Source organism: Oryx dammah, unplaced genomic scaffold, assembly GCF_014754425.2.
Source record: "Oryx dammah isolate SB20612 unplaced genomic scaffold, SCBI_Odam_1.1 HiC_scaffold_17, whole genome shotgun sequence".
Taxonomy (NCBI): Eukaryota; Metazoa; Chordata; class Mammalia; order Artiodactyla; family Bovidae; genus Oryx; species Oryx dammah.
The window spans coordinates 14,836,784-14,848,372 of NW_024070201.1; the positions used below are offsets into that span (position 1 = coordinate 14,836,784).

The window sequence follows — 11,589 nt, forward strand, 5'->3', positions numbered from 1 at the left end:
TCCGTTCCCCACTGCGGAAGCCTGAAGGGAGATTAATAACAATAATAGTTCATGTGGAGCTAAGGCTCCGTGAAAAATACCCCTCCATTCTAATTCTTTCAGTTCAGAGGGATGGGGCCTGAGAGGCAGTGAAATGGATATGACGATGGCATTCTTGGAGAGATACAGAAATAACTCAGTGGCCCCAGATTCCTGTCACTTTCCTTCCTTGAGTTCTCCATCAAACTGTTTGTTGCAGGAAGGGGGACCCCTTCCAGGGCCTGAGAATGGGCTCTTGTCTAACACTTAGAAATGAATGATCTGAGGAGACACACGTACTGACAAAGGGGGAGACTTTGTTAGGAAGGGAGCCTGGGCAGAGGGCAGCAGGGTCAGGGAGCCCAGGAGGACTGCGCAGTCACGTGACTCGCAGTCTCGGGTTTTATAGTGTCAGTTTCAGGATCGTCGATAACCAGTCACTCTCAGGGTCCTTCCTGGTGGCACGCATCCCTCAGCCAACACAGATTCCAGCGAGAAGGGTTCTGGGAGGCTGCTAGGATATGCGGTGTCTGGCGTCTCCTTTTGACCTTTCCGAATTCTTCCAGTTGGCAGTAGCTTGTCAGCTCTGTGTTTCTTACCAGGACCTCCTGTTGTAAGACGACTCATGCAGGTAGTTACACGATGCCTGGTGAGGGTGGGTGGTTTCGGACAGTGGTGCCCCTCACATATTTGCTTTTCTCAAGCCAAATTTTTAGTGATGACCAAGCCAGTCCTGAAATTTGAGCCCACAGCACACCCATACCTTTCCGTATGCCTGATCTTATTTGAATTAATGGCTTAGATATTGTCTCTGCCCCTTCCTGGCTGGGTGAGCCCAGGCAAGGCAGCAGGTGATGCTGGACCATCCCCTAGAACAAGGGTTAAGGTTAGGGTTAGGGTTAGGGTTTGGGTTAGGGTTAGGGTTGGCAATGAGACTTTGGTTGTCTAGTCCCTGGCATAGGTAGGTTTTGGCAGCTGAAGAAGCAGTGCCTCTTCTGGAAGAAATGGGTTGGTTTTACCCGACAGACTTCGTGAGTCCTGCAGAGGCTAGGAGCCACTCTTTGCTGGGTCACTAGGGAATTCCGAGGCTGATCCGTGCAGACCCCTGTGCCCTACCTGCTTCCACCTGTCATCTGCTGGTCACTCACCAGCCCTATTTTTCCTTTGCCTGAGTCCCTCTACCATTTCTTCCCTCCTTGGGGGGTCATATGTATTTTTGTGAGAATCCCAGGGACGGAGGAGCCTGGTAGGCTGCCGTCTACGGGGTCGCACAGAGTCGAACACGACTGAAGTGACTTAGCAGCAGCAGCAGCAAGCACTACCCAGCTTTCCTAGGAAAAAGAAGAAATTCTAAATACATTTCAGAAATCATAGGATGTCTTGGGTTGCTTCTTAATGGTTTCTTGTATATCCATTTAAACATAAGTAGATTATACTCAAAACAAGAGAAGGGTGGTATGGATCGAATATTCGTGGTCCTCCAAAACAATTGTCAATATGTCTTAATCCCCAGTGTGATGTATGAGGGGTGGGGCCTTTGGGAGGTAATTAAATCATGAGGATAGAGCCTTCGTGAATGGGATTAGCACCCTTATAAGAAGAGGAGTGAGAATGAATACACATATGTTTGGCTGAGTCTCTTTGCTGTCCATCTGAAACTATCACAACATTGTTAATTGTCTATCCTTCAGTCTAAATTTAAAAGACTTTTAGAAAGTAAGCATGGAAAAAGTTTTTCAAAACATTATTTGTATTGTTATGCTAATTATTACAATATTCATTATAGTCATCATAATTTTGTATATACTTTGGCTCCCTTAAATAAAATTTCAATTCTTTTAAAAACACTTTTTATTTTATATTACAGTATAATTAACAATGTTGTAATAATTTCAGGTTTATAGCAAAGGGACTCACCATTACATATACATGTATCCATCTTCCTCAAAATTCCCCTCCCATCCGGGATGCCACATAACGTTGAACAGGGTTCCCTATGCTGTACAGTAGGACCTTGTTGGTTATCTATTTTATTTTTCTAAACATTTATTTATTTATTTGGCTTCATTGATTTTTCTAAATCTATTTTTATTTGGAGGATAATTGCTTTACAATGTTGTGTGGGTTTCTGTCATATATCAACATGAAATAGCCGTAAGGTTATCCATTTTAAATATAGTAGTATGTACATGTCAACACCAAACTCGTAACTATCCCTTTCCCCCATTCTTTCCACATGGCAACCGTAAGTTCATTCTCTGTGAGTTTTGTAATTAAGTTCATTACGATCATTTCTTTTTAAGTTCCACATGTGAGGCATTGCATATACTCTTTCTCCTTCTTTGCCTGACTTCACTGACTGACACTCTCTAGGTCTATCCATGTTGCTGCCAATGGCCTTATTTCATTCTTTTTAATGGCTGAGCAATATTCTATTGCATATACGTACCACATCTTCTTTATCCATTCATTTGTCAATGGACATTTAGATTGCTTCCATGTCTTGGTTATTGTAAACAGTGCTGAAGTGAACATTGGGGGTGCATGCATCCTTTCGGACCATGCATTTTTCTCCAGGTATATGCCCAGGAATGGGATTGCCGAGTCACATGGTAACTCTATTTTTTAATTTCTTAAGGGGCCTCTGTACTGTTCTCCACAGTGACTGCACCAATTTACATTTCTACCAACAGTGTAGGATGGCTCCCTTCTCTCCATACCCTCTCCAGGATATATTCGTCATAATTTTGTATATATTTTGTATCTCCTAGGTAAAAATCTCAACTCTTAAAAAAAGGAAGAGGAATGAGAGAGATGATCTCAGGGCCATGTGAGGGTGTAGCAAGAAAGTCGCTGTGGCAACATGAAGAAGAAGGTTCTTGCCAGCTGTTGTTGCAAACCAGGAAGACAGTTCTCACTGAATCTGCCAGCATCTTGATCTCAGACGTCTCAGCTTCCAGGCCTTTGAGAGATAAATCTGTGCTGTTTAAGCTGTATAACTTAGGGTATTTTGTTATAGCCGCCCAAGCAGACTAACAGTCATTTTCTCCCAACTTCTTTTACTTCCCTCATTGTGTCAGCTTGGATCCTCTTAGAAGTAAATGCCAAGACAGAACCAGACAGGTAAGAGATTTATTGGGGGAGCACCTGTGAAGGATCAGGGGCAAAGGAGCAGGAGTAAGATGGGTGGGCCATCAGCCCTGATGCTGGCCTGACACCTGGGGAAGGACAGTAGGAAGGCAGGACAGAGTCTTGGCCAGGCCGACGGGAGCCCCACTGAAATGTTCTCCACCAGGGGCATCGGCATGGACCAGGGACGTCAGGCTGCGGTATCCTGCTTGGTCACTGGCTGTCAACAGCCTGGGGAGAGCACGGCCTCAGCCTGAATGCTTGGCGAGATCTAATTATGTAGCAGCTGGAGGCTGTTCCCCTGTTTCAAGGAGGTTCTCTTGAAAGGAGATCTGAGCTGCACCGCTGAGTGGCTGCCTCACCCACAGTGTCCAGCTGACTCACACCAGGAGCTCAGTGTGCTAACTCAGAAGTTTCTTAGCGCTGTGGTCAGGTTTCACACCTTCCAGCTCCTTTTCCACATCAATACACAGCTGTTTTGCATACTCCTCTCTAAGAAATCATGTCCCATTTTTTTAGGACTTTGACACCCTCTCCAGGAAATGACTCTCACAGGAGAGTGATCAGGGGTGTAGGTTCTGGCACCAGATTGCCTGGGTCTGTAGCCTCGGAACCCATCACCTACTAGCTGTGGGAACTGGCACAAAGTACTAAACTTTGTATCTCAGTTTCCTCATTTACTGAATTATGACAGGAATAGTACCTGTCTCATGGGGTTGTGAAAAATGCTACCTGTGAAGCACTTAAAACAGAGCTTTGGAAATAATAAGTTCTCAAACAATATTAATTAACAACTGAGAATATGATTTGCATATGAATGTGAATAGTATATGAATGTGTCCCCCCAAATTCTTATGTTGAAATCTAATCCCCAAAGTGACAGTATTAGAAGGAGGGGCCTTTGGGAAGCCATTAGCTCATGAGGTGGTGGTTGTTGATCAGTTGCTAAGTCATATCCAACTCGTTGTGACCCCATGGACTGCAGCACACCAGGCTTCCCTGTCCTTCACTGTCTCCTGGAGTTTGCTCAAACTCATGTCGATTGAATTGGTGATGCTACCCAACCATGTTATCTTCTGTTGCCCCCTTCTCTTTCCCACCATCAGGGTCTTTTCTAATGGCTCTTCACATCAGGTGGCCAAAGTACTGGAGCTTCAGCTTCAGCATCAGTCCTTCTGATGAATATTCAGGGTTGATTTCCTTTTGTTATATGAGGACACAACCAGAAGTCTGCAACCATGATGCGGGCCCTCACCTGATCATACTGGCACCCTGATCTTGGGCCGTTTAGCCTCTAGAACTGGGAGAAGTAAATTTCTCTTATCTATAAGCCACTTAGTCTGTGGTATTTTGTTATAGCAGTCCGAATGGACTAAGACTACTCATTAATTAAAAATGAATACATTCTCAATCAAAATTAATATATTAACATTAACATGGCCTATGTCTAATGAACAGTTTTGTCTTTCAATTTGTCCTACTTGAAAATTCCTCATAGGCATTTCAAACAGACTGGCAGAAGGCTTTCAGGAACCCTTCCCATCATTCTATGTAGGCTGCTTTCTATCTGTCTGACTTTGGAATCAGACATAAAGTGGTTAGCTTAAAGCTCACCACATAATAAGCACTGGAAATGGGAGCTATTTCTACCATGAGCACCATTACAGGTAGTCTCTGCCTTAAATTTTCTTTTACCCAGCAATTATTGAGTATCTGTGGGTGTGAGGCATGGTGACAAATACCAAGTAATCAGAGATTAGCCAGACAGATCCTGCCCTCCACAAAACCAAACTCCAAGTGAAGAGAAGTGAGAGGCACAAAAAGTAACTAGAATAAAGGATAAAAAAGAATTTTCTACTAAAAAGAATTTTAGCAGACAGCTGGATAAAGAGCAGAAAGAAAGAGACCCTGCTTCTACCTGAGCACGGAAAAAATGTTCTGGAAAAGTAGATCCTTCACCTGGTTTGTAAATGCCAAGACCTAGACCCACAGGGCCTGGAGATGTGCTGAAGAGCCGGAAAATGATGAACTTTGTACTTTCTGTTTGCTGTAGCCTATCCTTAGGGAGACCGTATATGTTTTCAGGGAGATATTGCGTTACAGGGACCAGCTGCCTCTCAAATCGTATTAGAAATATAAATGGCAGAACTAACAGCAATGAGAGCTTCAAGCCTGTCACTGCTCCTTTTAAGTGTTCTATAATGAGTGCTCACCTCAGTGGCTTTCTGGGATTCGGGGAAGACACAGCCAGGCCCTTTCCTTTCTTTTGTTGCCGGTCATTAGCAGAGTCGTTGGCTTAGGTGCCAGCACCCTGTTGAAGATGGTGACTGCACCCTGCAGAGGAATTGTCACCTGTCTCCAGTTCAGCCTGAATTCCCTGTTACTCTTTTCTAAAAATATTATTATTATTATTATTTTGTCTGTGCTTTGTGGCATGCGGAATTTTAGTTCCTTGACCAGGCAATGAACCCGTGTTCCCCGCATTGGGAGCACAGAGTCTTAACCACTGGACTGCCAGGGAAGTCCCCCATGTTACTCTTTTGATTGGTTCACATTCTACCTTCACAACCTCCACCTCACGCATGTCCCCCACTCGGCTTCTCCGAAGATAAGTGCAACCCATGGTCTCGCATCACTTGCGTTTCTGTTCCTCCAGGCCTCCTCTGGGAGAGGCCTGAGATCCATGGCTAGGATTTCCAGTAAGACGGGCTGGTCGCTGGTCACATTTCAATTGCCCCAATTTGGGGTCCATTTTGTGGAAGAGTGAGAAATTCCAGGTTGGTTTCACCACCCCACCTTTAATAATCACAAAGGACATGGGACTGGCCAGGTGATCTCACTTAGGCCCCAAAATTGATGGTGGCCATTCTGATTCTAAAGTAGGAGAAAGAATTCCTTGGCAATCCAGTAGTTAGGACTCTGTGCTTCCACTGCCGAGGGCACAGGTTTGATCCCGGATCAGGGAACCAAGATGCAGCAAGCGGCATAGGGAGGCCAAAACAAAAAACACACAAAACCCCCAAACTCCCTAAGTGTGTGTGTCTATTTCTGTTTTGTAAATAAGTTCATTTGTATCATTTTTTTAAGATTCTGCACATAAGCAATATCATATGTTACTTCTCTTTCTCTGTCTGACTTACTTCACTCAGCATGACAATCTCTAGATCCATCTATGTTGCTGCAAATGGCACTATTTCATTCTTTTTTAATGGTTGGGTAATATTCCATCATATATATTTATATATGGACCACATTCTTCTGTAGATGGACATTTAGACTGCCCCCATGTCTTGGCTTTTGTAAACAGTGCTGCAGTGAACATGGGGTGCATGCATCCTTTCGGACTATGTTTTCCTCCAGGTATATGCCCAGGAGTGGGGTTGCAGGGTCATATTTAGCTCTATTTTTGGTTTCCTAAGGAACCTGCATAAAGTCTCCGTAGTGACTGTACCAATTTACATTCCCACCAACAGAAGGTTTCCTTCTCCCCAGAATTTATTCATTGTGAATTTTTTGATGATGGCCATTCTGACGGCTGTGAGGCGATTTCTCACTGCAGTTGTGATTTGCAGTTCTCTAATAATTAGCGATGTTGAACATCTTTTCATATGCCACTCTGCATATGTATGTCTTCTGTATGTCATCTGTATGTATTCTGATTTAAAATGGATAAACAACAAAGTCTTACTGTACAGCACAGGGAACTCAGCTCAATGTTCTGTAACAACCTAGTTGGGAAAAGAATTTGAAAGAGAATAGATCCACATGTAAGTGTAAGTGAATCACTTTGTGGTACCCCTGAAACGAGCACAGCATTGCAAATCAACTATACTTCAATATAAAGTGAAAAGTTAACAAAACAAAAAATAAAGCAGCAGAAATGCAGGGAAGCATGTGGTGTCACATGAGGCAAGAGAAGGTTCTGGATTTCTGGCACTCTTACCCAGAGGTCCCTTTCATTGAGATGGGGAGCCTGGGGGAGGAGTTGATGGGGAAAGGGGCGGGCAGGGGAAAGAAAAGTTCAGTTTTGGAAAGTCCGAGATCCCTTTTAAATCATCCAAGGGGAGTTGTAGGGTAGGCAGGTTTGTATCTGAATGTGGAATTCTGAAGCACTGTTGGGCTTAGAGGTATATATAGAGAGAAATGTGAGAACCTTTACGACGTAGGTGTTATTTAAATCTGTGGGACTGAATACTGTCACCAAGGAAGTAAATGTTTATAGAGAATAGAAGAAGAGCTCTAGAAACTTCCAAAGGTTAGAAGTCGGGGAGAAGATGAGAACCCAGCAGAGGAGTCTTAAGAAGGAACAGTCCAATGAGGCAGGAATCATCTAGGAGAATTCATCCTGGAAGCCACTGAAGGAAGCATTTTGAGCAAAAGGAATGATCAGTCAGGCCAGCTGGCTGATAAGTTAGGGGAGTACTGAGAACTGATCGTTGGATTTAGCAACACAGAAGTTGTTGGTGACCTTGAAAAGAGCAGTTTCAGGCAAGTTTGCCCTGATTTCTGGGCCCATTTTCCCTCTGCCTTCTCTCCCTGAGCCTCACTCTCAGCCTCAAGTGTCTGCGAAGTCCTTTGCCCCTGCCCTGATCTTCTGTCTTCAGACATCGCAGAGATTCTTCACATTGTAGAGTCAGGAACTCAGTGAAAAACCTATTTAAATATGTGATCTTCTTCACATACACATACAATTATGTATTATAATTTCATGGGTTCACAGACTCCTTAATCCCTGATCCCAGGGTAAGAACAACTTAAGACAGGTTACTCTAATGAGTTTCCTTTGGGGTTTCTGTGGAGGCTCAGATGGTAAAGAATCTGCCTGCAATATGGTAGACTTGGGTTCAGTCCCTGGGTCAGGAAGATCCTCTGGAGAAGGAAATGGCAACCCACTCCAGTATCCTTGCCTGAGAAATCCCATGAACAGAGGAGCCTGGCAGGCTACAGCCCAAGGGGTCACAAAGAGTTGGACATGACAAGGTGACTTTCACTTTCACTTTTTAAAAATGAGTTTCCTTTAGCTCTGGCCACACAGAGGTCTTGAAACCCTAGTTTGTCCATTCCAGGCCCAAACCCTTCTTTAGATCTTTATTCAGATCAGAAACAATGAAAGCTAAGAATGAATGTTTTTAATACAAGCTCTTAGGGAGGCAAATTTAGGACAAACACAAGTAGACACAGTAACCAATTCAAGTAGGTATTGAATGGTATGATTTCACCTATATTCATAGCATCTTAGCTCTGCTTTAGATCTGATGTCTTCTGGTAGTTTCCATAGGTGGTTAGGCTAGGGGCAGCCACATCCTCTACAATGAGGATCATAAACTCATCTGTGAGAACTGGGCACGTAATGACATAAGCTGAAATGCATGGGAAACACCCAAGTGACAGGGTCAGTGGTGAACAGGGAAAGTGGGGACGACATGGTAGGTTTAAAAAAGAGAAGCTGAGGGCTTCCCTGGTGGTCCAGTGGTTAAGACACCATGCTCCCAATGCAGGGGACACAGGTTCAATCCCTGTTCAGGGAATTAGATCCCACATGCCAAAGATCCCATGTGCCGCAAAAAAGATCAAATATCCCACAGGCTGCAAACTAAGACCCAGAGCAGCCAAATTCATGTCAATCTATGCCAAAACCAATACAGAATTGTAAAGTAAAAATTAAAAATAAATAAATAAATTTAAAAAAAAAATGAAAAGGAACAGATGCTACTCTTCTGGCAAATGTTGGCATATGAGAATTTCAGCTCATATTGCTGAAATTTTTCAAGATAATGGAAAATATCTTGATTTTTCAAGATAATCTATAGACTTGATTCCTATGCAGTCTAAATAAACTGGAATATATGGTCTATAGAAGCTGGGCCATGTCTGAGAGAGAATTAAATTATGTTTATAGATGAGTTTTGGTGTAGAGTCTACTTCTTCTGCTCATTGTGACAGATTGTGTTTTCCAAAAATTACCAAAGTCATATTTCCAGTCCCACACTGTTTCCAGGATATTGCCAGTTGTATTAAGTGAACCTGGAACCCAGGCTGGTCTTTGTAGCTGGCTCCACAGCAGACACTTGGATATATGACTTCCACGATCGAATCATGCAAAGCAATATGGTTTCCACATGGGTCTCTCTCTCCCAGGATGCTCAGCCTGGGAAACAAGCCCTCAGGCTGTGAGTAAAAGCCCAGACTACCTAGCAGAGGTCTCATTTCCGGAAGTGAACAGGCATCAACCACCCAACGGGTAGGAGAACAAACCTTCAAATGACTTAAGCCCTGGGCCTTGAGTCATCCAGCTGAGGCCATCAAGGAGCAACGGCCAGCCGTTCCTGCTGTGCCTTGTTTAAATTCCTGACCCTCAGATTCTGTGAGCACAGTTGCTTTATGTAAGTCACTAAGCTGGAGTGATTTCTTAGTCTGCCTCAGTAACTGAGTTTTCATTTATAAATATGGAAGTGCTTTAGCAAATCCACCTGAAGAATACACCTTTTGGAAAAATGCTTTCTCTCTGGAGTCTTTTTTTTTTTTAGAATTAAAAAAAATGAAGGACAGTTGATTTACAAGGTTGTATTAATTTTTGTTGTACAGCAAAGTGCTTCAGCAGTGTGTGTGTATATATATATATATATATATATACACACACACATTGTTTTTTATATTCTTTTCCATTATGGTTTATCACAGGATATTGAATATAGTTCCCTGTGCTATACAGTAGGACCTTGTTGTTTATCCATCCTACAGTATAATCATCTGCATCTGCTAATCCCAAGCTCCTACTCCATCCCTCCCCCAGCCCCACCCCCTACTACCTTGGCAACCGCGTCTTTTCTCTGTCTTTGAGTTCTTCGTAGGTATAGTCATTTGTGCCATATTTTAAATTCTATATGCAAGTGATATCATATGGTATTTGCCTTCTGCTCTCTGACTTACTTCACTTAGCATGATCAGCTCTAGGGAGTCTTTTTCAATTTTGATGTCCTTTAGCTGATGTCCCTTAGGATTCATGCCCTCCTATGACTCAGACCTTGGGAATCAGGAACTCTAGGAGTGGACCCAGCAGTCTGTATTTGAGCAAGGCCTCTGGTGACTCTGATGCTTGTTCAAGCTTGGGAACGGCTGATCCAGACCACACGTAACGAGGTATTAAAGAGTGACACGGAAACGCGAGGAGGGGCATGGAAAGTGAGGCCATGAGGTTATCTGGTGTTCTGGAAGTAAAGCCCTGGGGGACCATGAGAAGTGCAGGGGCTGAGGGCTGCAGGAGGAAGGGAAGGCCTGGAGGGGCCGGGCTAGAGCAGACAGTAAAGCTTTCGAGGCGCCCTCAGCTCGGACGTGGCCACTCTGCTGGCTCACTTCAGTGAGACTTGTAAAGTCCCTCCGACTCCACAGCAATCCTGATTTTCCAACGAAACACCATGTGGAGTTGTGTTCAAGAGGGCAGACCAGGCAGCTCAGGCCGAGGGGCCTGGTTGCCGAGGGCCTCTGCCTCCATCCCTGTGGTATACCTTGAGCTACTTGCAGAAACCACACATTCAGCTTCCTTGTAGCCGTGGTTCTCTAAGTTATAAACAGGGCGCTTGGTCATGCCTTAGGGCTGAGCTCAAGGGAGGCCACTAAATTCGTCAGGGGCACGTGGGAGAGTGTTGACAGGGGCGGACTGCTGCTAAACCCCTGCATTTAGCAGGGGGCGCCAGGGCACAGGGCCCTGGAGGCCTGGTCCCACTGGAAGCAGGGTGGAGGTCGGATAGCAGGCCAGCCCACCTGACTGCGAGGCCCAGGCCGGTAAGGGGAGTGGGAAGACAGAAACCAAGGGTCAGTCTCCCCCAGGGGGCAGGAGCTGACCAGGACACAGACTCCAGAATAACCATGGGTGCTGGGTCAGCTGGGACAGTCTCTCCAGACAGCCTTCCAGTGGGAGGGTATTTCGGTGGAACGTCATATTGGGCTTCCCTGGTGGCTCAGAAGGTAAAGAATCTGCCTGCAATACAGGAGACCTGGGTTTGATCCCTGAGTTGGGAAGATCTCCTGGAGGAAGGCATGGCAACCCACTCTAGTATTCTTGCCTGGGGAATACCCATGGACAGAGGAGTCTGGTGGGCTACGGTCCACGGGATCACAAAGAGTCAGACGTGACTGAGCGATGAAGCACGCACGTATGCACACACACACACACACACACACACACACACACACACACAGTTTAGAAAACCAGCCATGATTCTTGATCCTCAGAGAGTTCAGTCCCTCTCACCAAGACATTTTGTTGCAGTTATGAGATGCATCACAGTTACACACCATGAAGTTATTTACCCTTCCACCTTTGCTCTTTCTGGAAAGCCTTTCCCTCCCTGAAGATTCCTATCAGGTATTTCCTCTCCCTGGAAGTCCTCCTGATTGCCCTCCCCTACCTTCCATTCCTGCTGCATGTATTTCTGCTATATT

General features: G+C 44.7%; 1 non-coding gene across 1 annotated transcript; it reads left to right on the plus strand.

Moving 5' to 3' along the window:
* The first annotated feature begins 8,602 nt into the window (after positions 1–8,602).
* TRNAW-CCA lies at positions 8,603–8,675 on the plus strand. Its single transcript has one exon. It is a non-coding gene; the product is annotated as a tRNA-Trp (tRNA).
* The last annotated feature ends 2,914 nt before the right edge of the window (positions 8,676–11,589 follow it).